The 26,496-nt window shown below is 38.5% G+C and overlaps 2 pseudogenes; both read right to left on the bottom strand.

Moving 5' to 3' along the window:
• Positions 1-10,469: 10,469 nt before the first annotated feature.
• Positions 10,470-11,012, bottom strand: LOC136148115 (protein LTV1 homolog pseudogene; annotated as a pseudogene).
• Positions 11,013-13,565: 2,553 nt separating this feature from the next.
• The window catches only part of LOC136148114 (protein LTV1 homolog), a 67,378-nt pseudogene continuing 54,447 nt past the window's right edge, over positions 13,566-26,496 (bottom strand).

Below are 26,496 nucleotides of genomic sequence, written 5' to 3'. Positions count from 1 at the left end.
CCCGTGGTTCAGAACCACCTGCCAATGCAGGGGCCGTGGGTTTGATTCCTGCTCTGGAAACGTCTACAGGCCGCAGGGCAGCTGATCCCCGCGTGCCACACTATTAAAGCCCAGTGCTCGGGAGCCCGCATGCTGGACATACTGAAGCCTGCGTGCCGAGAGCCTCTGAAGGGAGAAGCCACTCCAGCGAGAAGCCTGTTCAGCAACAAGGAGAAGCCCCACTTGCTGCCGCTAGAGAAAGCCCATGCGCAGGAATGCAGACCCAGCACGGCCAAACTCTACAAACAATAAAGGGTTTCTAAAAAAACAACTGTCGTTTCTACTTCAGTATCCACAACATAGCGGATATTAGAATACATGGGATGGAAGTAAAGTATGAAATGAACAGAAAAAAGTTTTAATCCTGGAGTATGGATTCATCTGCACACATATGATCCTGGTATGATTTGACTCTATAGTAGTTTCCATTTAAAAGCATCATTATAGTAGTTTTTAAGTCTCTTGAAATTATTCAGTTTGAAGCTACTGAATGCTTTAGAAAGTAGAGATTCTGAGTAATTAATGCTTAATACAGATTTTAACTGAAGACAACAAGAATACATCATGTTGTTAAATTAGCTATTTAATTCTGAGATAACTTATGAATGATTCAGTCCACCCTTCTTGAAACCTTTTTTCTTTAGTGAAAGAGGGCAGTCAAATTTGGTTTTATCTTGAGAGTTCAAGAAGGGATGAAAAGTAAGTCGAAAAGAGTCTATTCTGAAAATTGGACCTAATTTTGAAGTTGAATTGGAATAAATTATTAAATTTTGTATAGAAAATTTTATCGCACTTCATAATTATCTGATTATTTGATTTATCAAGTAAACAAAGCATAATGTTTCTTAAAGCCTATGAATACTTTTCTCCAACCATGACAGATTAAATGAATACAGAGTGAACAGAAATGGGAGGGGGTCCTGGTTCTGTATCCTTATGCAGGAAAAGGGCAGTGCTTTGGGGGAGTGCAATTTACATGAGCATCTGGGTCTTTTGTCGTCTTTTGGATGGATGACCTGAATCTGATATATGGTGAATAGTATTAACAAAGGTCTGATTATCAAAGGCTAGGAAGAAAAATGCAATTAGCCACAGCAATGAAGTGATGTCTGTGTTTGGGGGGAAAACCTGCTATCTAACTGGCTATAGAAAACACTGAAATGATACATCAGTAAAAGTTCTGATTTCTGTTTGTGTGTGTGTGCATTATATAGTGATTTTAACTCAGTGGGATATGACCAAAAAGAGTCATTTTTTGGATAATGTTTGGGTTATGTGATGAAAGTGGGATTATGTGATGAAAGTACCTGTTACTAACAAAATGATGTGAAAAACTCAATGCATTCTTAATTTATAACACACCAGTTTCACCAGTCTGACAATTACAATACTGTTTCTATTTAGAGAAAATTAGAATTAAGTAGAAGTGCATTGGAGTTCAAAAGAAGTTTGCTCTTTTTCTGTTGTTTTTCCCCTCTATAAACCATCCCACCCAGAACAGAGAACCATATCTAATCTCCCAATTAGGTCAGGCCCTAGGATAATCAATCTCTTTAACAGCAGATTCCTTGCTTTAGCAAATGAATGCTTGGTTTCAAAGGCAGTTTTGTGTTGAGAAAGAAGTGCAGTTGGCATGGGTGATTAGAACTCTTAAACCCTGTAAAAAGCTTCTGTAGATTGTTTTATGCCCACACTTTGTGAACTGAAGTAAATGCTGTCTATATCCATCTTAAAATGAATATGGTGGCGGCTTTCTACAGCCTGTGAGAGCATCTACATGCATAGAAATGAGATTATTTTAAGGCCAGATTTTTAATACCCATTTGAATTACACTGTGATTTTGATAATATCTAAAAGCAGTGTATATGTTTTTAGTAGATGCTCTTTATATTTTTAAGTATGTTCATTAGTGACAGTAATGTAATTATTACATTAAACCACAACAGACTGAAAATACAATGACAGATTAACATGATTCTTATATTTGTTGTTTGGACCACATTTATATTAGTTTGTGAAGGCCTTTTTTTTTTAATATCTGATGCCTTTGAGTTCATATTCATGAAATATGCAAATAGGTCATGTGAGACAACTTTGAAACCAAGAAGAAATAATTAAAAATTGAAGTTTATGCAAGAGGAAAGTGGTGGCAGGATGAACTGGGAGACTGGGCTTGACATATATTTGCTACTGATATTATGTGCTCTACTCAGTTCTGTGTGGTGACCTGAATGCAGGAAATCGCCCTGTACATGTATCCCAGGGGATATATATACACTTTGTTGTATGGCAGAAACTAATACAACAGTTCAAAGCAACTATACTCCAATAAATATTAATTTAAAAATAAAAAAGTTTATAAATAATATGTAGTAAGTTAAAATTACTACAAAACTCAATCTAAGGTGTTAAAATGTAGTGAAGTACTTTTCAGTATAGTACAACAAAAATTCTAGGGTTTCAATAAGTTATTTTAGATAATTACTGTTCAAAGTGTGATTGCTGGAATTTATCAGTGATGCTTGAAAGTGATACAAAAGTAATTCAGGAAGCCACAAACTGCCTGTTTTAGGAAAGCAGATTATGTACTTAAAAATATGGTGTTGAAACATTTGCAAGGTAGTTAAGAAAAAGCATTCTCAAACATATTTTGTATGTTACCATTCAACTTTATTGTGTAATGGTCAGTTCTGTCAGTTTTTCTCCCCTCTTAAAAATTGTTTCAAATGTGCTTAATTTTTGGAAAGTTAATATTTTTCATAGTGACAGTTCATAAAACATCTGAGGAAAATTTGAAAGCAGATGGTCTTTAAGAAACATTTATTGCTAATTACTTCTTACCTTTCACACGAACACCAGCACATGTATGAGGTCAAGTCACTGTTGTAAGCAGGAGTCCTTACTTCAGGCTGTGCTGGATCTTGGTCGCGCACGGGCTTGTCTCGGGTTGTGGTGCGCAGGCTTCTCTTTGTGGCGGCCTCTCTGGTTGCAGAGCATGGGCTCTAGGGTACTTGGGCTTTGGAAGTGGCAGCATGTGGCTCATTAGTTGGGGCTTCCAGGCCGTTGAACACAGGCTGAAGAGTTGTGGCCTATGGGCTTAGCTACTCTATGGCATGCCCGATCTTCCCGCATCAAGAATCCAACTCGTGGCTCCTGCATTGGTCAGTGGATTCTTTACCACTGAACCAAAAGGAAATCCTCACTATTGTAAGTAAGGTTCTAAGGCAGAGTTGGTAGATATTGTAGTGATTCACTGAAACAAGATTTTTAAAATACAGGCATTGGTGTTTTTTTGTTTTTTTTTTAAAAACAGGCATTCTTAATAATACCAAATGCCAAAATAGAGAACTATGATGTTTACTCATTCTTATTATAATGCATGCCTGTGCATGCTAAGTCACTGCAGTTGTGTCTGAGTCTTTGCATATGGACTGTTGCAGAGAAGTCCATCAGACTTCTCAGTCCATGGGATTCTCCAGATAAGAATACTGGAGTGGGTTGCCATGCCCTCCTCCAGGGGATCTTCCTGACTCAGGGATCGAACCTGCATCTCATGTCTGCTGCATTGGCAGGCTGGTTCTTAACCACTAGCGCCACCTGGGAAGCACCTTCTACTGTATAACATTTTAATATTGTTAGTAGAATAGCTTCTGCATGTTAAATATTTCTATATATTAAAACTTTTAGCTGGAAGACTGTTTAATGTTCAGATCTGTTACTCAGCTATATTTTAGACTGAAAGCTTATCAAGCAGTATACATTTAATTTAATGAAATCAAATCACTTAGGTTTATACAGTAGATTTCTTACTTATATCCCAATGATTTTCAGGATCCAGAGATTTCCAATCTGAGATCCTTTGTTGTCCTGGAACTCTTATAGCTAAATTTATATATGGGTTATTTCATCCTTGCCTGGCACACACATTAACTATAGTATGAAAAAAATAAGTCTGAAAGAAAATATAACAAAATGTATATCTTTGGGTGATTTGGGGGTGATTTATTAAATCTTCTGTACTGTATTATATAGGCTTTTGATCCTTTTATAATTAGGAAAGATAAATATTTTCAGTTTCAAAAAACACAGAGTTCCAGCATAGGTGATATATAATTGGACAATAATTTTATAATATAGTTTGACAATAACTTTTTCCTTTCCTCTTGAACCTTGTAAAACCTGTTGGGGCAAATACCCTGTTCTTTCCTTCGCACTGCTGATTTGGCCAGGCTGTTGAAATCAAACATTCAATGGAAGGTGCACTTAGAGTAGATTAAAGCAACCTAGGAATGATCCAAAATAACAAATAGTAAAGATGGTAAACAGAAATTTTATCTATTGAGGATTTCTCAACACTTTAACACTATGAAAAATCATTAAAGAACTTTTATTAACATAGGTTATGTCTGAGTATTTATCACATTAGATTTTAAAGCTGAGAAATCTTTGAATTTTTTTTATTACTATACTTTAAGATAATAATGAATAATTACATGTTGGGGCTTCCCTGGTGGTTCAGTGGTAAAGAATCCACCTGCCAATGTGGGAGACGCGGGTTCTATCCCTGTGTCAACAAAATCCTCTGCAGGAGGAAATGGCAACCCACTCCAGTATTCTTGCCTGGAGAGTCCCATGGACAGAGGAGCCTGACAGGCTACAGTCCATGGAGTAGCAAAATAAGCATAACTTAGCTACTAAACAACAACTTTACATGTTAAAATACATAATATGGATTTTTCAGAACAACAAGAAATAGTGAGAAGAGTGATACTGTTTTACGTTTAGTAAATGTCTTGAATATATATCTTAATAGAAGACCGCTGGATTCTTTCAATCTGCTTCTGCATTCAGCTTGTTACAATATGGCATTTAGGTTGACACATATGAAGAAAAGTTGACTTCATGCAAATATGTAGTTGGAAAGGAAGGACAGGTTTAACAACTTTTCCAGATACTTCTGGATATTCTTTTTAATATTACATCAAATCTCAACAAATAATAGTTTGTTAAAGACAAGTTGTCATGTGAAATCTGAAACTGTGTCAGTAAACTTTTAATACTTTTGAACTTGACCTATTTCTCAAGGAAGGTTTCTAAAAGGAATCTGAATTTTTATTTTAAAAATAATAAAGTATAATGTTCCAATAATAAAAAGCAATCCCAAGAATAGTCTGAGGATATTTTAAGGATTAATTTGCATCCAAATTGCTTTCTAAAACATTTGAGCACTGTTCAAATCTCTGAGCTAAATTTCTTAATTCTTAAATCAATCAACTTTAGAGTTTATTGTCTGTTGTGTGAATGATGTCTTAAAGCCTTTACTTTTCATCTCTTTGGAGGTAATTTTATATATATGAGTTTATCAGATGTGAGCAGTGTGGGAATACAGTAAAAACTTGATCAGTGGTTGTTGGCATAGTGTGGTACTTTTGCAGAGTTCTGTCCTCGCTGTAAGTATGAGAAGATAATTTCCAAACAAAATGACTGCTTGAGCCCTGAGAACCAAAATATTGATTTCCAAAAGAAATACTCGTTTCAGTCATAGGGTTTTATGGCAGAAATTGAAGCCAAAATACGCATTTTCTCTTATGACACTCATATGTCTGATCTCACTAAAAATAATTTAGAAGTTCCCATACACTGCTTTTGATCATATCTCTTTTCTTTGTAAACATTTGTATAAAATATCTCAACAAGGAATCCATTATCAAAATTTCCTAAAATTCTTTTTTTTTTTTTCTTCAAAATAAAGGTCTAGTTGACTTTACTAGGAAATGTGGATGACATGTTTTCATGTTCTTTTTTTGAATGACAAAAACAATGTTGTCATTCTTTACTAGCAAGTCCAGGAGTAATGCCAGAGAATTCCTGTGGATGTGGCTGTCCAATCTATTCAAGATTCCAAGGAAACCATCTGTTATCCCCCCTCCTCTCCCAGAATAGACCTGCTTCCCCTAATGTGCGCCCTCAGTCCTGCAACCTCAGGCTTCCCCACATTGCAGTCACTGCAGCTGGTAATTATCTCTTTGTACAGTCAGTGGAATAACTGCTTCTCTCTCTACAGGGTTAGCTCCGAGACAGACAGGTCTGAGCTGGGTTTTCCATCTCATGCCCAGGACCTTCAGCACAGTCTTCGGCACATGATGGGAACTCTTTAAGATTTGCAGGGTAGTATATGATAGACTGGAGAAGAAAATGCAACCCATTCCAGTATTCTTGTCTGGGAAACCCCATGGACAGAGGAGTCTGGCAGGCTACAGTCCACAGGGTTGCAGAGTGACACAGCTGCATTAAACCAACAGCCACACATACGGTAGAATACCACTGAGCGTTTAACACACTTTGGTGTCCCCGGAGTATTTTCCTGTATCTTTTATATTTGGGGATTTTTCATCCTTCTTGAAAGTAGCTTTTGTGATAAATCTCAGCTCTTGTTTCCTTCTTGCCTTCTTGACTGTTCCATATTTGTTTGCTTTCATGGCCTTTGTTTTCATTTCTAGTCCTTAAGGCGAGGATGAAGTTCTGTCTTCCCCTTTGCTTTTTTCTCTTTTGTACACTTTCTCTCAATTACGCATAACCTCTGTGATTCTCAGATCTAAGTCTCGAATTCCAGTCTCTCCCTCAAACCACGGTTCTGTATCTTCCAAGTATTCTCTCTGCATTTCCAGCCAGAGATTAGTCTTTAAAGCCAGTGGATCCGTGGCTAAACCCATCACCTCCCATCCTGTGTCCGTTATCCCTTGCGGCTTCTCTGTGACCTGGTGAGGCCTGTGCTGCCTTCATCCTTGCATTCACCAGGCCTCTCTCATGCAGGGCCCGTGTCTCTGTCTCAGTCACCGTCACACTGGCGCCCACCTCGGCTGTCTCATGCCCGTCCTGCGCTGATGGCATTCACACTCTCTCTCCTCTGTTCCGGTTCTCGTGGCATTAAAGCATCGTGTGTGCTGGTACGAGGGGAACTTTTCACACATAAGTTTCCTCTTAAAGTTCTCACTCAATAATTTGAATGTTGCCTGGGCATTTGGTGGTATTAATACACAAATACTAAAAATAGTACACAAATACTAAAATGTTTATGAATAATTGATACGATGCCTGGGTTTTGATTCAAATCATATAGAGTGAGAAAGCATGGATGGCAGCATAGACAGATGGGCCAGAGTTGATGCTGACTGTTCTTTATAATCTTATGTATGTTTGAAATTCTGCATAATAAAAATTACGTCAACTCTTTAGTTCTTTATGTGCTCATAAAATGAAGTCCAAGCTCTTTAAGAATAAAAACCGCAGATCAGTCCCAGTCTATCTTCCCAGGGTCATTGGCCAGTGTCTCCTTTGTGTATCCTTTGCTGATCCAGCAGCTCAGCAGACTCCTCAGTGTGTGTGTGACCATCTTTCCCCAGTTTTCTGCATTCCTGTGCACTTATTATCGGGAGCACCGTGTCTGCAGGTGTGACTTTAGCCTAGGCATAAGGTAGTGTGCAAGACCTGTACATCGCTGTGAAGCCCCCAACCAATGACAGAAGTTTGGAGATTAAGTTCCCCAGCTTTCTTCTCTGGGCGGGTCTCCCAGAAGTCTCCGATGGACTTGAGCTCCAGTGGCCCACCCTGGTATCTGACTTGAGCACATCAGTATTTCTTTCCTTTCCTTCTTGGTCTCACCTGTCCACTTTTGTACCAGTGCTTCTGGGAACAAGTTGCATCAAGTCCTAGTTTCAGGAGCTTCTTCTGAGGGTTGCCAATCTTATTCAGCTGTAAACTCATCCTTTTCTGGTTCTGTTCAAGCCTGTATCTTGGTCATGCATGTCCCCCTACTTCCCAACTGTTACTTACATTATTGTCGTTTTCAGTCTTAAATTTTAAACAGTGCCAATTTGAGAAAACTTTGAACATAAAAACATTTCAGAGAAAAAAAATACATGGTTGCAACACCCCATCATTGTCGTTTTCAGTCTTAAATTTTAAACAGTGCCAATTTTAGAAAACTTTGAACATAAAAGCATTTCAGCGAAAAAAAAAAAAGTTCATGGTTACAACACCCCAGAGATGAATATTTCCTTTAGTCTTTGTGTGTGTGTGTATCTGTAAACTTCTGACCTCTTTCCTGGGGCTTGAAGATCCACTTCCAAGATGGCTCATTCCCATGGTTCTTAGCAGGACCCCTGGCCCCTTACTGACCTGGGCAGAAGGTTTTAGTTCCTTGTGTATTGGCCTTAGCATGTGTGCTGAGTGTTCCTTCGAGATGGCATCTGGTTCCACCAGGGGAAGTGATTTAAAGAGTCGCAGTATCTTATCATGACTTAACCTTGGAAGTAACACATCACTTCTGTTTATTCTATTGTTCATACATTGACGAACCCAGGTAAAAAGTAGGAAGAAACTATCGTAAATGTCATGAGGCTGGAATTTCTGAGGGCATCTTTGAAGAGCAGAGCTAGTTTGTAATCTGGAGTTTTGGGGGCAGTTTTCAAAGACTGCCTTTAGGGCACCTCTTTTTTATGTCTTTCTGGCCTGGCCTCTGAAGAGAAATTATGACTTCCCTTGTCACTATGTCTCACCTGCCTTTTTAAGATCTTAGGTTTTCTTCTAGTTCTTTCTATTTTAATGCTATTATTTTTCTTTCTTTGTTATTATACTGAAACTTCTCTAATTGTGCAAATAAGACTCAACCATATTTTTAAAGCCACTTCCGTTTATTCCTAATTTCTAAAGTATATCCAATTTTTAGAATTAGATTGTTCCACAGGCAGCCCTGTTAAATAATTTTTCTCAGATTTTGTCATTTATATTCAGAACTGTTTCTTTACCTTAAGAAGGTGAAATGTTCTTTTATAACAGCTTCCTCCAGTTTTAGTTCATTAATAAAATCTATCAATCTTCCCTTGGTGAAATAATAGCTTGGGTCACTGATATCTAAAACTATGATCAGATTCTATGCACCAAAGACAGGCTGTGTTCCAGTGGTGAGAGGGTAAGGCTTGAGGCCACAGGCAAAGCTGTAGGCTCCTGAAGTGAAGCCTTTCACAGATTTCTTTCAGAGATTTCTCCTTGGCCCTGAACATAGTTTAAAGCAGAATAAGAATGAAAAGTATTCAGGGCAGCTGATCTAAGCGGCCCATCAGGGGCCTGAACTAGGAATTTAAAACTGGAACTCCATCCATTACTATTGAGCCTCTATCGAACTTTGTGGCCTTTCAGTTTTTTTGCAGGCCATGATGATATTTTCCAATAATTTATCAACACATTTCACATTCATGAAGTCATTTTAGCACTGATGTAAATTTATAGCACAACATTAAATTTAGTTAAACATTAAAAACAGTAAGAATAAACATTAAATTAAAAATTTGAGGTACATGTGTCTCTTTCAGTTTGTGTACCCGTGTTCATCGCAGCACTGTTTATAATAGCCAGCACATGGAAGCAACCTAGATGCCCATCAGCAGATGAATTGATAAGGAAGCCGTGATACATATACACCATGGAATATTACTCAGCCATTAAAAAGAATACATTTGAATCAGTTCTAATGAGATGGATGAAACTGGAGCCCATTATACAGAGTGAAGTAAGCTAGAAAGATAAACACCAATACAGTATACTAACGCATATATATGGAATTTAGAAAGATAGTAATGATAACCCTATATGCGAGACAAAGAGACACAGATGTATAGAATAGACTTTTGAACTCTATGGGAGAAGGCGAAGGTGGGATGATCTGAGAGAATAGCATTGAAACATGTATATTATCAAGTGTAAAACAGATCGCCAGTCCAGGTTGGATGCATGAGACAAATGCTCAGGGCTGGTGCACTGGGATGACCCAGAGGGATGGGATGGGTAGGGAGGTGGGAGGGGGGTTCAGGATGGGGAACACATGTAAATCCATGGCTGATTCATGTCAATGTATGGCAAAAACCACTACAATATTGTAAAGTAATTAGCCTCCAACTAATAAAAATAAATGGAAAAAAAATGATACTATGTATGTTATGGTCTGCAGGGGAAACTTGTTCAACAGTTTTATAATTGAGCTATAAGATTAAGTTCAAATACTATACTTGTTTTCTCAGTACCTGTCAATAAAAATGGTAGAGTATTGTCATTTGAACATTGCAATTCATCATTGAACATAGTGAAGTGAAGTGAAGTCACTCAGTCATGTCCGACTCTTTGCAACCCCATGGACTATAGCCTAATAGGCTCCTGCATCCATGGGATTTTCCAGGCAAGAGTACTGGAGTGGGTTGCCATTTCCTTCGCCAGAGGATCTTCCCCACCCAGGGATCGAACCTGGGTCTCCCGCATTTTAGGCAGACACTTTACTGTCTGAGCCACAAGGGAAGCCCCCTTCCTGAACATAATGAGGCGTCCCTCAGGGGGATGTGGTTTCCTCTAAATGTCCCACTTTCATAACTTTGGGCCCTTAATATTTAACTGCTCCTTTTCCTGCCCTTTCCAGTTTGCAGGATGATCTGTTGCCTATTTTCTCCACCCTCTGTTCCCTGTGCTGTTCTTTTATAACTTGATTTCTTGTTCTTTTATTTGCTTTGCTTTCATTTTCAGAATGTGGTTGAGTCAGTACCTCAGGCAGATGACTGCCATTAATTGTCTGCACTTACTAACTTGCTTTGCTCTGTGTCTGTCTTTGATAAAGTGTTGAGAGGTATTCCTCTTTTATTAAATATTTGAATTTGTTTGGGCTTTGGTTATTTGACAAACTAAGGATGGTTAAATGTGAGCATGTGCTGCAAATGAATTCACAGTCCTGCTTCTCTTGCTGCTGGTCAACTACAGAAAACAATTTTTCTTCCACAGACTCATCAATCTCATTTACTGGCAGACCTTCATCCTCAGAATCTTAGGCGTATTCAGCTTTACACAGTTCTCTACCTTCTCTTTCATGTAACCATTTGCTCTCTACATGAATGGAACCCTCCAATTTGGCATGATCCAGAGCTCCAACCATTCTTGGAGTACAGAATGAAGCAGGGCAAAGGCTAATAGAGTTTTGCCAAGAGAACACACTGGTCATAGCAAACACCCTCTTCCAACAACATACGAGAATACTCTACACATGAACATCACCAGATGGTCAACACCGAAATCAGACTGATTATATTCTTTGCAGCCAAAGATGGAGAAGCTCTATACAGTCAGCAAAAACAAGACCAGGAGCTGACTGTGGCTCAGATCATGAACTCCTTATTGCCAAGTTCAGACTTAAATTGAAGAAAGTGGGGAAAACCACTAGACCACTCAGGTATGATCTAAATCAAATCCCTTATGACTATACAGTGGAAGTGAGAAATAGATTCAAGGTAGTAGATCTGATAGAGGGAGTGCCTGAGGAACTATGGACAGAGGTTCATGACATTGTACAGGAGGCAGGAATCAAGACCATCCCCAAGAAAAAGAAATGCAAAAAGACAAAATGGTTGTCTGTGGAGACCTTACAAATAGCTGTGAAAAGAAGAGAAGTGAAAAGCAAGGCGAAAAGGAAAGATATTCCCATTTGAATGTAGAGTTCCAAAGAATAGCCAGGAGAGATAAGACAGCCTTCCTCAGTGATCGGTGCAAAGAAATAGAGGAAAACAATAGAGTGGGAAAGACTAGAGATCTCTTCAAGAAAATTAGAGATACCAGGGGGATATTTCATGCAAAGGTGGGCTCAATAAAGGACAGAAATGGATTGGACCTAACAGAAGCAGAAGATATTAAGAAGAGGTGGCAAGAATACACAGAAGAACTATACAAAAATCATTTTCACAACCCAGATAATTACGATAGTATGATCACTCACCTAGAGCCAGATATCCTGGAATTCGAAGTCAAGGGAGCCTTAGGAAGCATCACTACGAACAAAGCTAGTGGAGGTGATGGAATTCCAGTTGAGCTATTTCAAATCCTAAAAAAATGATGCTGTGAAAGTGCTGCATTCAACATGTCAGCAAATTTGGAAAACTCAGCAGTGGCCACAGGTCTGGAAAAGGTCAATTTTCATTCCAATCCCAAAGAAAGGCAATGCCAAAGAATGCTCAAACTAAAGCACAGTTGCACTCATCTCACCCGCTAGTAAAGTAATGCTCAAAATTCTCTAAGCCAAGCTTCAGCAGTATGTGAACAGTGAACTTTCAGATATTTAAGCTGGTTTTAGGAAAGACAGAGGAATGAGAGATCAAATTGCCAACATCTGCTGAATCATCAAAAAAGCAAGAGAGTTCCAGAAAAACATCTATTTATCCTTTGTTGACTATGTCAAAGCCTTTGACTGTGTGGATCACTGCAACCTGTGGACAATTCTTAAAGAGATGGGAATACCAGACCACTTGACCTGCATCTTGAGAAATCTGTATGTAGGTCAGGAAGCAACAGTTAGAACTGGACATGGAACAACAAACTGGTTCCAAATAGGAAAAGGAGTATGTCAAGGCTGCATATTGTCACCTGGCTTATTTAACTTATATGCATCATGAGAAATGCCAGGCTGGATGAATCACAAGGTAGAATCAAGATTTCCAGGAGAAATATCAGTAACCTCAGATATGCAGATGACACCACCTTTTTGGCAGAAAGCAAAGAAGAACTAAAGAGCCTCTTGATGAAAGTGAAAGAGGAGAGTGAAAACTTTGGCTTAAAGCTCAACATTCAGAAAATTAAGATCACGGCATCTGGTCCCATCACTTCATGGCAAATGGATGGGGAAACAGTGGCTGACTTTATTTTCTTGGGCTCCAAAATCACTGCAGATGGTGACTGCAGCCATGGAATTAAAAGATGCTAGCTCCTTGAAAGAAAAGTTACGACCAACCTAGACAGCATATTAAAAAGCAGAAATATTACTTTGTCTATCTAGTCAAAACTACGGTTTTTCCAGTAGTCATGTATGGATGTGAGAGTTGAACTATAAAGAAAGCTGAACACAGAAGAATTGATGCTTTTGAACTGTGGTGTTGGAGAAGACTCTTGAGAGTCCCTTGGACTTCAAGGAGATTCAACTGGTCCATTTTAAAGGAGATCAGTCCTGGGTGTTCATTGGAAGGACTGATGCTGAAGCTGAAATTCCAATCCTTTGGTCACCTGATGGGAAGAACTTCCTCACCAGAAAAGACCCTGATGCTGGGAAAGATTGAGGGCAGGAGAATAAGGGGACGACAGAGGATGAGATGGTTGGATGGCATCATTGACACGATTGACATGGATTTGAGTAAACTGAGTGTTGGTGATGGACAGGGAGGCCTGGTGTGCTGTAGTCCATGGGGTCGCAAAGAATCAGAGAGTACTGAGCCACTGAATTATCATCTTAACTTAGCTCCAATCTTATCATCTTAACTTTCATAATACTCAAACTACTCATGCTATTCATTTCTTCTCATGACTGAGAAAGTCATAGAATTCTCTACAAGGTGACTTTTTATTTTTTCTTCTTAAAAAAAAAAAAGAAGAAGAAGAAAAAAACCAGCATCTTTGCCTTCCTGAAGTTTGCCCAGGCAGCCAGATCGTCTTCATTTGAGTTTGGCATTTATACATCATAGTCGTCATTTCTCCCTATCACTTTTCTTCCCATCCACATCTTTCCACTTGCTGACATTTTCAGCTTCAGATTTCTTTCTATTCATCCCCTCTTCCTCTCTTGTTCCTCACTAATCTGAAAGATAAAGTCACCTTCACATATACTATCTGGGTAACAGAGTTGAAATCATCACTAAGAGCTGCAACAATGTCAGGACCAAATCCAGTTGAGGGCCCAAAATAGGAGCGGGTTTATTTACCAATCAATAACTTTCTTAAACTCTGTTTTAAACTCTGATTAAGGCAAATTAATTGTGCGGCCTAGAATTATCAAAGTCTCCTCTTTCTCCTCTCTCCTATTATATGTACTGAAGGTAATTGGGATTTAAGCATGTAGGGCCCAGATGCTTCTTTCAAATGCTGTAGGTGGTCATAATCATCATCAAAGCAGACTTCATAACTTCCTCTGTTTTGTTTGCATTCTTCATCATTTATTTTCTGTGGAGGCAATGGAACCCTCTGGGGTGCTTTTGCATCTGTTTGCTAAAGACTCTGACTTGACTGGCCCACGTGAAGACACACACTTTTCCTCTGTAAAGGACGTTTCGCCCCCATTCTGTTGCAGTGCGGGGCTAATATCAAGAGCAGTGACCTGAGGGTCCCAGAGAAGGTGACACAGCTTGGAAGTGGACAAAGCCCAGATAGCAGCCACGTCTCAAGGCCATATTATACATCTATTCTTGGGCTTCAAAGTACAGGCCTGAAGAACTGGCTCAGAAACGCAAGAAAAGCTACAAATAGTCCATGCAGCAAGGTCTAAAAACACCTAATCCCTGCCTCCCACACCTGCACAGTTAGCCAAGGCCATTAGAAGTCCTAAGTTAACTGACTCTGTACCCCACTCAAGCTTGAAAGTCCACACAGCCCATAAAGCCCCAGCCTTGATCCAAACACTGATTTCCCCTGCTATTTTGTCCCCTCCTTCATCCACTTCTTATTTATTTCTCAAGGTTCCCTGTCCATTTACCAAGATGGTGGAGTCTGAGTGATTTTTCCACTCTAGTTTAAACTATAGACCAGGAAGTGGGAATGGCCATTTGTTAGCATTCTTCATGTTCCAACCAAATAATGTGAGGGTAGTTGTAGAGTACATGTTTTCACTTCATTTTATAGGCACTGACATTTATTTCTTAATTTTTAAAATTTTCTGTAGAGATAACAATCTGGGAATTGCTTGAGAATGTTTGAGAATAATGCAAAAAGAAGAATATTTGGTTTGATTTGGAAACATATTATAATTTAAAATATAATATAGTCCATAAAAATGTTTTCATATACATGTTTAAATAACTGATTGTGAAATGATTATTGTATAAGCAGATAGAACATTTTATCATTGTAAATACAAGTCAGTGGATTAAGAGCAAGAAACTAGTATTATGAAATTCTAAGATTTGTTATATATATATACACATACAATATTCCTCTTTCTTATGTTGAAATAAACCTTGAGTTTATCATGCTTTTCTTTTTGAAGATGTTGTTGCACTTATCTTCTAGCTTGCATTGTTTTCTGCAAGAAATCTGTCACTACTATCTTTGTGTTTATATATTGTCTGTGTACTCAGGTTCCTTTTAAGATTTTTCTCTTTAGCACTAATTTTAAATAATTTTGTTATAACATGCCTTAATGTATTTTTTTCCCCTTTTTCTTCCATATTTCTTGTTCTTGGGGTTTTCTAAGTTTCTTGGATCTGTGAGTTTATGATTTTAATCAAATTTAGTACATTTGCAGCTGCTACTGCTTTAAATATTCATTCCCTTCTCCCACCCATCCTTTTGGTGACTCCCGTTATATGCATATTTGGCTGCCTTTGGTCATCTCAGAGTTAATGGATACTCTATTAATGTTTCCAATATTTTTTTCTATGTTTCATTTTAGACAGTTTTCGTTGCGGTGGCTTCAAGTTCATTAATTTTTACTTTATTTTCAGTGTGTAATTTATTAATTTCTCTCATATTTTCCCTCTTAGACATTGTAATCTTACTCTCTAGAGTCCATTTGGGTCACATTTATATCTTCTATATTTTACTTATTTTCAAACTTTTCTCTTACTGCTTGAATATATGGAATACAGCTGTAACTGGTTTAAAGTCCTTGTCTATAGACTTATCATCTGTGTTGGTTATGATTGATTTTTCATCATTATAGATTATACTTTCTACCTCTTTGTATGTCTGGTAATTTTTCAGTTTGATATAAGACATTATGAATTTTACCTTGGGTGTTTAATGTTTAATGTTTTTGTTTTCTATTAAGGTATTCTTGAGCTTGTTTTAGGCTATAGTTAGCTGGAAAACAGTTGATCCTATATGGATCTTGCTTTCAAGCTTCGTTAGGTGAAAGTAGAGTTGTATTTAGTCTAGTGCTAACTCACCCCCACTGGTGAGGCAGGATCCTTCTTAGTACTCTGAACTAAGAGTATAATGAAATTCTACACTTTGATGGCTGTGGTGGTTTAGTTGCTAAGTCACGTCCGACTCTTTGCAACCCCATGGACTGTAGCCCACCAGGGTCCTCTGTCCATAGGATTTTCCAGGCAAGAGTACTGGTGTGGGCTGCCATTCCCTTCTCCAGGGGATCCTCCCAACCCCGAGATCGAACCTGAGTCTCCTGCACTGCAGGCAGATTCTTTACCAACTGCGCTCCCAGGGAAGCCCTGATGGCTGAGACAGACATCATTCTGACCCTGTCTGGCTCCTCACACTGCTCCCTCTAGTCTTCGCTTGGCCTCAGGTAGTTTCCTCACTATGCATATGCTGATCAGGACTCCACTTAACACACAACAGAGACTTCTGCAGATCTCAGTCTGCCCATCTCAAGACTTCTCTCTTCGTCCCTTCCAGTACTTGTGATGAAAATTTTAGTATCTTAATTTTCCTGGACACCTAGCTCTGTCTCATCACTTAAGGAGATCCCTGGTTCCATGCGACATTTCCCTCCCGTGCAATATACACCAGAAATGTTCTTCAGGCAGTAAACTAGTAATCAAAGGACTCACTTGAACTTTAACTTTTCCCTGTCCTTCATTTCCTGATATCCAATGTTTTGAATACTGTTTTTTTCATATATTTTGTCTGTTTTTTTTTTCCCAGTTGTTTCAAGAGGGAATGTAAATTTAACCCCCCTTATTCAGTCTTAAATGAAGTAGAAGTCCTATTGCTTGATTTTTAAAAATCTTGCATCAGCCTTACATGCTGGTGTAAACTCCGCTTGGTCATGATGAAACAATCTTTTTATTACTGGATTGGGTTTGCTGGTAGTTTGCTGAAGAATTTTACATCTGTGTCTGTGATGGATATTGGTCTGTACTTTTATTTCCTCATAATGTCTTCATCTGCTTTTGGTCTCAGATAATTGAGACCAAAATAAATGAGACCTTCATAAAATGAGTTGGGAAATGTTTTCTCATCTTCTAGTGTCTGCAACAAGCTGTGCATAATTTATAATTTTCTTTATTAAATGTTGAGTAGAATTTCCCAGTGAAAATATTTGTACCTGGAATTGTCTTTGTTGGAAAGTTTTAAGGACAAATTCAATCCCTTTAATAGATAAAAGACTGTTAAGATTCCCTTTTTCCTTTTGAGTGAAATGTGATGCTTTGGCTCTTTTAAGGAATTGATGAATTTCATCAGAGTTGCTAAAAGCAATTTCTGTGGAATGGTGCATGCAAAAGCCAGGCTGGAATGGATTTAAGAGGTCTTTAGAGGAGTTTTGGTGCACAGGATGTGGTAGTCTCTGAAGAGAAGTGGGTTCAAAAGAAGTTTTTTGTTTTTTTTTAATAATTATTTAAATATAAATAGGAACAATAGAATATATGTTGATGAGAGTAACCTAGTAGAAAATTCTGGTTGCCCAATGTTTAATTCATGTGATTAGTGTGTAATCAAATAAGATAAAAGGTACACAAACTGATTTTAAACTGTAGAATGGTATGCAAAGAGAGTTTTAATATGAATCTAGTACACATTTTTCTTGAGCTTTTCTTCCTTGCATCCTCCATCAAGGTAGAATTACTGAATAGTCAAGTGCTTCTCCACCAACTTGGAAAAAAAACAAGCTGCTAGGTAACTCTTGATCTTCAGGCTTAATCCCAAATGAGAATTATTGTATTTGAAGGGGAGATGTTTTAATATGTTATTACTGTCCTTTCGTTCCCCACTTACTCTCCCATCAGTTGACCAGTTTGATATTTTGTTTCTAAAATGGGAAATAGAAAATTATGTTGGTAATTTTTACTCTGTTGTGAAAATACCACTGAATGGAGCCAGCAAGATGCTCTAATGGCCTTAGAAAAGGAAGGAGTCTCAGCCGCTGGGATGGAAACAGTTATAGAGGGGGGGATGAGATATGATGCTGCTGACTGAGATCAACAAATTATCTCTGATTTGGAGCCAGTCACAGGACAAGAGTGTCGCAGGCAAAGTGTACTGTAAGAGCAAAATCTGAGAGGGAAAATGCTTAATGTGATTCAGTGTATAATGTGACAGAGTACAGTAATACTGAATGTCACAAGATGAGATCTCCAACTTAAGGCAGGATCCAGATTATTAGGGATTTGTGGACTATGGTTAAAAAAAATTACCTTTTATTATTTGTTTGATACTAAAGAGAGGATTTCTGTTTTTCAACATCACTTGGACTACTGCATTAAAAAAATAGATGGGAGCAAGCAAGAATGAAGGCTGATAGACTATTGTGGTAATTCATAAAATGGTGGTATTATATGCTAGGGTGGAGGTAAATTAAGTAGATAGATTTGGGATGTGTTTTGGAGTCAAGGTCAAAATCTGAAATTAGACTGAGGTTAAAATTCTTCTGTGGCTTACTTATCGTATGATTTCGTACAATTTTTTAAAACCTTTCCTACATTTCTTCTCATCTGCAGAGTGGAGATTATGGGACTATTAAAATCACACATATAATATATAAGCTTTATGCCATGATGTCTGACATGTAGTAGTCCCTTAATAAATAGTGATTATAATTCTTATGTTATCGTAGTCCCATAACCAATATTCCTGTGTCCAATTCTCTCTTCACACAAACATATCTCCATATTGCCACTAGAATTATCTTTTAAGTTACAGATTACACAATTTCTTTGCTTCAGAAACCCTTTAAGTCCTTCAAATCAGTATAAACGTAACGTCGTATACCAAGGACACACACTTATTGCATCTTCGCCTCTCACATCAGTCTTCTCCCATTTACCACAGACTTTGGACTGGTGCTTCTTAACTTTTAATGTGCCTATAGCTCACCAGGGGATCTTCTTAAAATGCAGACCCTAATCCAGAAGGTTTGAGGTTCTGCATTCCTAACAAGCCTCCAGGGAGATGCTGTTTCTTCTGGTCTCTGCACCACACTTTGAGAAGCATGGTACTAGAGGACTTTAAGTCTTTTAAAGGTTATATGATGTCCCTGTAACTTTGCCTCTTATCATCAGTCTGATCTCATTGTCCAGACTGACCTTGCCTTATTTCTCTGCTTAATGAAATCATTCTCATCTTTCAAGGTCTATCTAACTCAAAGATCATATTCTCTATAAAATTTTTTTCAAGTGTCCATTTTATTTATCACTGCAATTTCCCACATGTTTGCTTTCTCTGGTCCACACAGTATTTTGTGATAGTTCTTATTACAGCACACATCACGTTGCGCTGCCACTGATCCTTGGGTCGATGATCTTCCTCATTGTACGGTGCTCCTTGGGGTCAAGCGCGTGACCCTGTCTCTCCCTTGAGTTGCCTGGCTCCTCACATGGACGGCAGCTGGCAGTCGCCAGGAAACTCGTCTTGAATAAATGAAGCTGACGTGTACTTTTGAAAAGCGGTGATCTCTCTGTGTAGCAAATGTTGCTTCAGGTAAATTAAAAAGCTTTTTTTAAGCTTAAAGTATTGATTTTGCATTTCTTTATGTAAAATACTTCTATATTTCTTAAATTTTCTTCAGTGTTCTAGCTAATCACCCAAAGCATTATATATCCATAATGTGTATCTATTAGTTCTTAGCAGAGAAGTGTATCTTTTCGAGGTTGTAAAGCCTTAGGCTTTCTCTTGGCTAATGCCAAGCTAAAATTTATAAAATTATACACACTGTGACTAATGATTTCTTTTAACTGTGCTATCAGAGAGTAACATGATTAAAATTTTTTGCCCGAAGCTGATAAGGAATGAGAAAAAGAGTGGGAATATAACTGCTTTTCTAACATTCAAAGTATATAAAGAGAAGAATAGGAAAACTACTTAATATGTTTTAATATCTATAGCCAAAGCCCCAAATTTTCATTTCAAATTTTTTTAGAAATAACAGTTGTCTAATGGAGAAACTCAAGGATCACACTGGATGAAAAGTTTCTTAAGGGCATGCATGTGCAGTTGCGTCAACTTCTCAAGTCTTTAGCCTTTGTGAAATTTTCTCAAAGAAAGAAATCAGGTTAGCCCTCCCTCCTCACCTCATCCAGGGAAAAATCTCTTCGAAATCTGTTAGAACTCCTTGCTTACTTTGCGTCATAAAATGAGAGCATCCCCTAAAATGGCTAAGCTAGAGATATGTACAGCTATCAAAACTTGGACGGCTCTGTTCTCAGGACTGATAAATTGTGTTTTCCACATGCACAACTCTTGGTGTTGCTGATTTCTGTTAAGTAGACTTTCAAATTTTAATTTGCATAGCATTAACACTTTTCCCCGAGAAGCACCAGTTTTATGGAGACATTTCCTTGTTGTTCTCATGCAATTAAAAAAAAAATCCACGGGGCATTGATTAACACTTCTAAAGGTGGCAGGCTGTGTTTTTATGCCATTTCCATTTGCGCTGCTTCTGATCTTGCCATAACTAATTAAAGGGGAATTTAAGGTAATATAAACAATGTTTTTTTTTGGCTATAATAAAGCTATGTTTCTTGTCTGGTAAAGAAGAGGATACAAGGTCTCTTGAACAAAAGATAAGGATGTACTCTTCATGGCTTGACTCTCAAGAAGCTTTATAGTCCATTATGTTTGAGCTCACATCCTTTGTGAAAGTTTCTTCCTGGGTAATTTCTACTACTTAGTATTCTGTCCTCTTACCTCAGCCCAGGGAGGGTGCCCTTAAGCAAATATCTTTGGAGGGAAGGTAGGATTTCAACTGAGACTTGAAATAGGAATATGATTATAGTATTAGGAGGAAAGCTAGTTGGTTATGCTTTATTTGTAGGAGACCCAGGTTCAGACCCTGGGTCGGGAAGATTCCCTAGAGAAGGGAATGACAACCCACTCCAGTATTCTTGTCTGGAGAATCCCTTGGGAGCCTGGCGGGCTACAGTCCATAGGGTCACAAAGAGTTGGACACAACTGAGCAACTAACGCTTTCACTTATTTAGAAAGAATTGTCAGCTGAAGCCCATATATAAGGAGAAGGTCAGTAATATTCTGGAGGTAGCTCAGTAACCAGCTTTGTTGGATAATGATATTTTAAAAAGGAAAATTGAGACAGAATTTTGAGAAACTTCAATTTGGAGCATGAATTTGGTACATATTGGACTTTATAAAGTACAAATTGGTAAGCTATTAAAGTATTTTTTTTTTTTTTTGACTGCCAGGATGATGGCCATACTAAATTTGGATGGGCATAGTTAAGAGATATCCTGGGACTACAAGTAATTCTCATCTAATTAGGAAAAGGAGGAAAATGTAATAGATGAAACTGGGTTTTGACAACCTGACCTGCATATATGATCTTGTCCATGGCAAGCTCACAAACTCAAGCAGTAAACGTGCACTTTTAGTAACAGGAGAGCTTCCCTTGTGGCTCAGACAGTAAAGGATTTGCCTGTAATGCAGGAGTCCTGGGTTTGATCCCAGGGTCGACAATCCCTTGGAGAAGGGGATGGCAACCCACCCCAGTGTTCTTACCTGGAAAATTCCATGGACAGAGGAGCCTGTGGGGTTGCAAAGGGTTGGACACAACTGAGCAACTAACACTTCCACTTTCACGTAGTAACAGGAATCATGCCTTTTACTGGGAAATAGCAATAAAGAACACTAACTAGAAATTTTGCAGATCAGGGAGGTGACATGCATCTCACAAAAACGTCCCACTTGGAAGCTCCCTTGCCAGTGGGGGATAAGTTCAGAGTGCAATAATCATGTGGAGAAAAGCTTTATCATAATTGAGGCAGAGAATTAGGGACTCCTTGTTACTCACTGAGGTTCAAAACAGGATTTCAGTTTTATAGTTTCTTTGTGTGTGGTGGGATGGAATATCTGGAATATAGGAGCTGGGATTTTAGACCAATTAATCTGGCAGAAAAAGAGAGGAAGATAGAGCCAGACAGTCTGATGAATAAGACCAACTGTATCTGTCTACATGATTTCCCCAGGCTTATACCTAATTCACTGGACCTTAGTTTTGGTTAGTGATGGAGGTGATCGGCTTGAGGAAATCCAGCTGTTAATGCTGGATCATCATATCTAGAGAGGCTAATCCAACAGTGATATTGACGTTGTAAACTGCTGTGGGGATGAGCCTACAGTAGTTGAATCAACTTTGGGGAAGAAGCAGAGAAAATGAATCGAGGTGTAGCAGATGTTTCATTTAATGTCTGTCCCCTCTGGAAAACTCTTTAGTGGGCTTTATGACAATATTCAGATGCAATGATATGTTATTCAAGTCCCCATCCAAAACAAATTAAATGCCTCTGTCCTGTATTATCTCTTACCATTCCCTACATTGATTTTCCACTGCAAACAATTTACACACTATCCTCATATATGTCATGCTTCTCATTTTCCACTTCTTTTTTTATAGTTCTTTCTTCTAGGAACATCCTTTTTAAAGGTTTTCTCTATCTACAAAATTGTGTAAGATCCAAGATAATCTTTTGTGTAGCTTTTATTTATTTCAGCACAAAGTAACTTCTCTCCCAACATCGATCTTATCCATAAAACATTTGCTTATCCTTCATTCCTGTGAGAATTCTTAATTCTTGATTCTTCTTAATCCATATTTATTATTGCCAGTTTATTGAGAGTCTAGTATGTAGACTTGGTAACAAGTTCCAACCTTTGGAATTCCTAATCTCTGTCAAAATGTATCACTGGGTATATTACTGTGCTCAGTTCATCATAGACTGGGGAGGCTTAAACAACAGAAATTGATTTCTCAGAGCTGGGGAGACTGGCAAGTCCAAGATGAGGGTGCCCTTGTCCTGGCTTGCAGATGGCTGTCCTTTTGCTGTGCTCATACTTTGTAGAGAGAGGAAACTGAGATTCTCTTCTTCTTCCTAGAAGGGCACTAATCCCATCACAGGAGCTTCACCCTCATGACTTCATCTAAACCTAATTACCTCCCAAAGACCACCAACCCCTCATCCCATCACTTTGGGGATTCAGTATATGGATTTGGCGGGGGGACCACAAATATTTGGTCCATAGCATTCTACCACTGGCCTCCCACAATTCGTGTCCTCCTTGCATGCAAAGTGTATTCCATCCCAGCTTCCCTAGAACTCTCAACTTGTTCTAGCATCAACTCTAAACTCTAAAGTCCAGTTTCAGCTAAGTATCATTTAAATCAGATATAAATGAAACTCAAGGTACAATTCATCCTGAGGCCAAATTCTTCTCTAGCTGTGAACTTTTAAAATCAGACAAGTTATTCTTTTTCAAACTACAGTAGTAGGGCATACTATAGGATAGACATTCCCATTCCAACTGGGAGAAATAGGAGAGAAGGGAGGGATGATAAGTTCCAAAGGTTCTAAAACCTATCAGAGAAAATCCATTAGCTATGATGGTGCAGGAATAGTCCTTCTTGGTTTAATACTTTATCCTCCAAGCCCACTAGGGTGCAAAAGTCACCTTCCCAGTTCCTCTGGTTGACCCCACCCCTGTGGCTAGGCAGGGCCAAGGCTTTCTGCAGAGGCCCTAACCATACTGGGGCTTTATGTGGGGGCAGTGGCCCCCTCCTCTGAAACCACAATGGAGGCACCTTTGTCCTGCCTTTGCCCAGGGCCTGTGCACTGGGCCTGTGGCGGGAGTGGGCAGGCCTGATGATCTCCGAATAATCTTTGGGGTCCTTCTTCCCTTCCCTTTTCTTGAAAAATATTCACGGTGTAAAATTCAAGATGTTTGACAGCCTTCCTTCATCCTCTCCCACTTTCTCTGTCCCCTTCTACTTCAGTTGGCAGTGCCTTTGCTGTTTTAATCCTATCGGTATCTCTGGTCTCTGCTGAGATGGCTGATAATTTCATGAGCCACACTCATGACCTTTTTATCAAATGATTGCTCAGACACACTGAGTGTTCTCTTCAGAACAAGTTTTCTCACTTTTGCAACATGGGTAGGCTGTGATTTTCTTTTTCTTTCTTTTTTTTTCCCCCACAGCTCCAAGTTCTGGTTCCTTTTTACTTAACAATTATGCTTCAATTTATTTCTTCCTTTGGCATTTTACTGTAGGTAGTCAGGAGTGATCAAGTTACTCCTTCAATACTTTCCTTAGAAATCTCTTCTGCTAAATATCCAATTCCTTTGCTTGCAAGTTCTATCTTCTGTAGAGCACTGGAACATGAATACAATGTATACAAGTTCCTTGCCACTATATAGCAAGGATCGCCTTTCCTTCAGTTTTCGATATGTTCCTCATTTCCATCTGAGATCTTGTCAGAATGTCCTTGGCCATCCATGTTTCTACCAAGATTCTAGTCATGATTATTTATGTATTCTTTAAGAAGAATCTTTTCTTGCTGAGCTTTCATCAGAATCACCCTTAATGTCCATATTTGTATCATGTACCTCAAAATTCCTTTAGCCTTTACCCATTACTCAGTTCTGAAGTCACTTATACATTTTTAGGTAGCTGTTAAACCCCAGTGGCTCGGACAGTAAGGAATCTGCTTGCAGTGTAGGAGACCAGAGTTCGATCCCTAGGTTGGGAAGGTCCCCTGGAGAAGGGAATAGCAACCCACTCCAGTATTCTTGCCTGGAGAATTCCATGGGCAGAGGAGCCTGGTGGACTGTAGTCCTTTGGGGTCACAAAGAGTTGGACACACTTAGCAACTAACACTTCCACTTTTCACTAAAGCGGCATCCTACTTTTTGGTGCCACTGGCATGTAACAATTCCAAATGTTTATGTACTTAATAAAAGAACTTCCAAATACATGAAACAAAAACAGAACTGTAAGGAGAAGTGGATAAATTCACAATGATAGTTGGAGATTTCAACATTCATTTTCAATAATTAATAGAATAAGAAGACAGAGTATTAGGGAAATTATAGAGTTGAGCAGTATCATCAACCATCTTGATCTACTTGACATTTATAGCACCCTCCAACTAACAATAGCAGAATACACATTCTTCTTTAGTGCACAGGAAGTGTTTATCAAGATAGACTGTATGCCGAGTCAAAAAATAGATTTAAATACAATTTAAAATGTTAAAATCATATTAAACATGTTCAGTTCAGTTCAGTCGCTCAGTCGTGTCCAACTCTTTGCAACCCCATGAACCACAGCACACCAGGCCTCCCTGTCCATCACCAACTCCCAGAGTCCATCCAAACCCATGTCCATTGAGTTGGTGATGTCATCCAACCATCTCATCCTCTATCGTCCCCTTATTCTCCTGCCCTCAATCTTTCCCAGCATCAGGGTCTTTTCAAATGAGTCAGCTCTTTGCATCAGGTGCCAAAGTATGGGAGTTTCAGCTTCAGCATCAGTCCTTCCAATGAACACCCAGGACTGATTTCCTTTGGGATGGATCTCTTTGGTTGGATCTCCTTGCAGTCCAAGGGACTCTCAAGAGTCTTCTCCAACACCATAGTTCAAAAGCATCAATTCTCCTGCACTCAGCCTTCTTTATAGTCCAACTCTCACATCCATACATGGCCACTGGAAAAACCATAGCCTTGACTAGATGACCTTTGTTGACAAAGTAATGTCTCTGCTTTTTAATATGCTGTCTAGGTTGGTCATAACTTTCCTTCCCAGGAGTAAGCGTCCACAAAGGCATTAAATCAGAAATCAGTAATAGAAAGAATTTTTGATAAATCATCAAAAATTAAACACACTCTTAAATAAACCATTGCTCACAAAAGAAATGAAAAGGGTAATTAACAAATATTTTGGCTTGAATGAAACTAAAACATAGCAGTTAAACTTTATGGAATGCAGCTAAACAGTACATAGAAAAAATTTTGTAACACTGATTTCATATTTTAGGAAAGAAGAAGGATCACCAATGACCCAAGTTTTAACCTTAAGAAGTTAGAAAAGGAAAGATGAAACCCAGAGTTAGCAGAAGAAAAAGAATAATGAAAATGCTAGCAATAATTCATGAATTTTAATACAAAATAACAGAAAAATCAATGAAACTCAAAGCTGATTTCTTGAGATTATCAATAATATTGACAAAATTCTAGTTCCACTGATCAAGAAAAAAAAGGAGATGCATATTGCAGTAATCAGGAATAAGATAGATGACATCACTGCAGATTATACAAATACGTTAAAGAGATGAGAGACGAATGCATACACATGGTCCACAGATGCACGAAGAGATGCTCAGCATCCTTAGTCGTCAAGGAGATGTGAGCCAAAACCACAGTGACCTCACATCTGTAAGATGGCTATTATCAGAATGATAAGAAATATGTGAGCAAGCATATGGAGAAAATGGAACCCTTGTGTACTGTTGGGGCGGGGTGTAAATTGGTGCAGTGATTTTGGAAAACAGTATGGGGATTCCTTCAAAAATTAAAAATAGAACAATCATATGATTCAATAACTCCACTTTTGGGTATATAGCCAAAGAAAATAAAAACCCTAACTTGGAAAGATATCTGCACCTCCCTGTTCATTGCAGCATTATTTTAAACCGCTAAGACATGGGAAC

The sequence above is a fragment of the Muntiacus reevesi genome, chromosome 16, assembly GCF_963930625.1.
Source record: "Muntiacus reevesi chromosome 16, mMunRee1.1, whole genome shotgun sequence".
Classification (NCBI taxonomy): domain Eukaryota; kingdom Metazoa; phylum Chordata; class Mammalia; order Artiodactyla; family Cervidae; genus Muntiacus; species Muntiacus reevesi.
The sequence above is the reverse complement of the archived record's forward strand: the minus strand, read 5'-3'. Positions and strand labels throughout refer to the sequence as shown.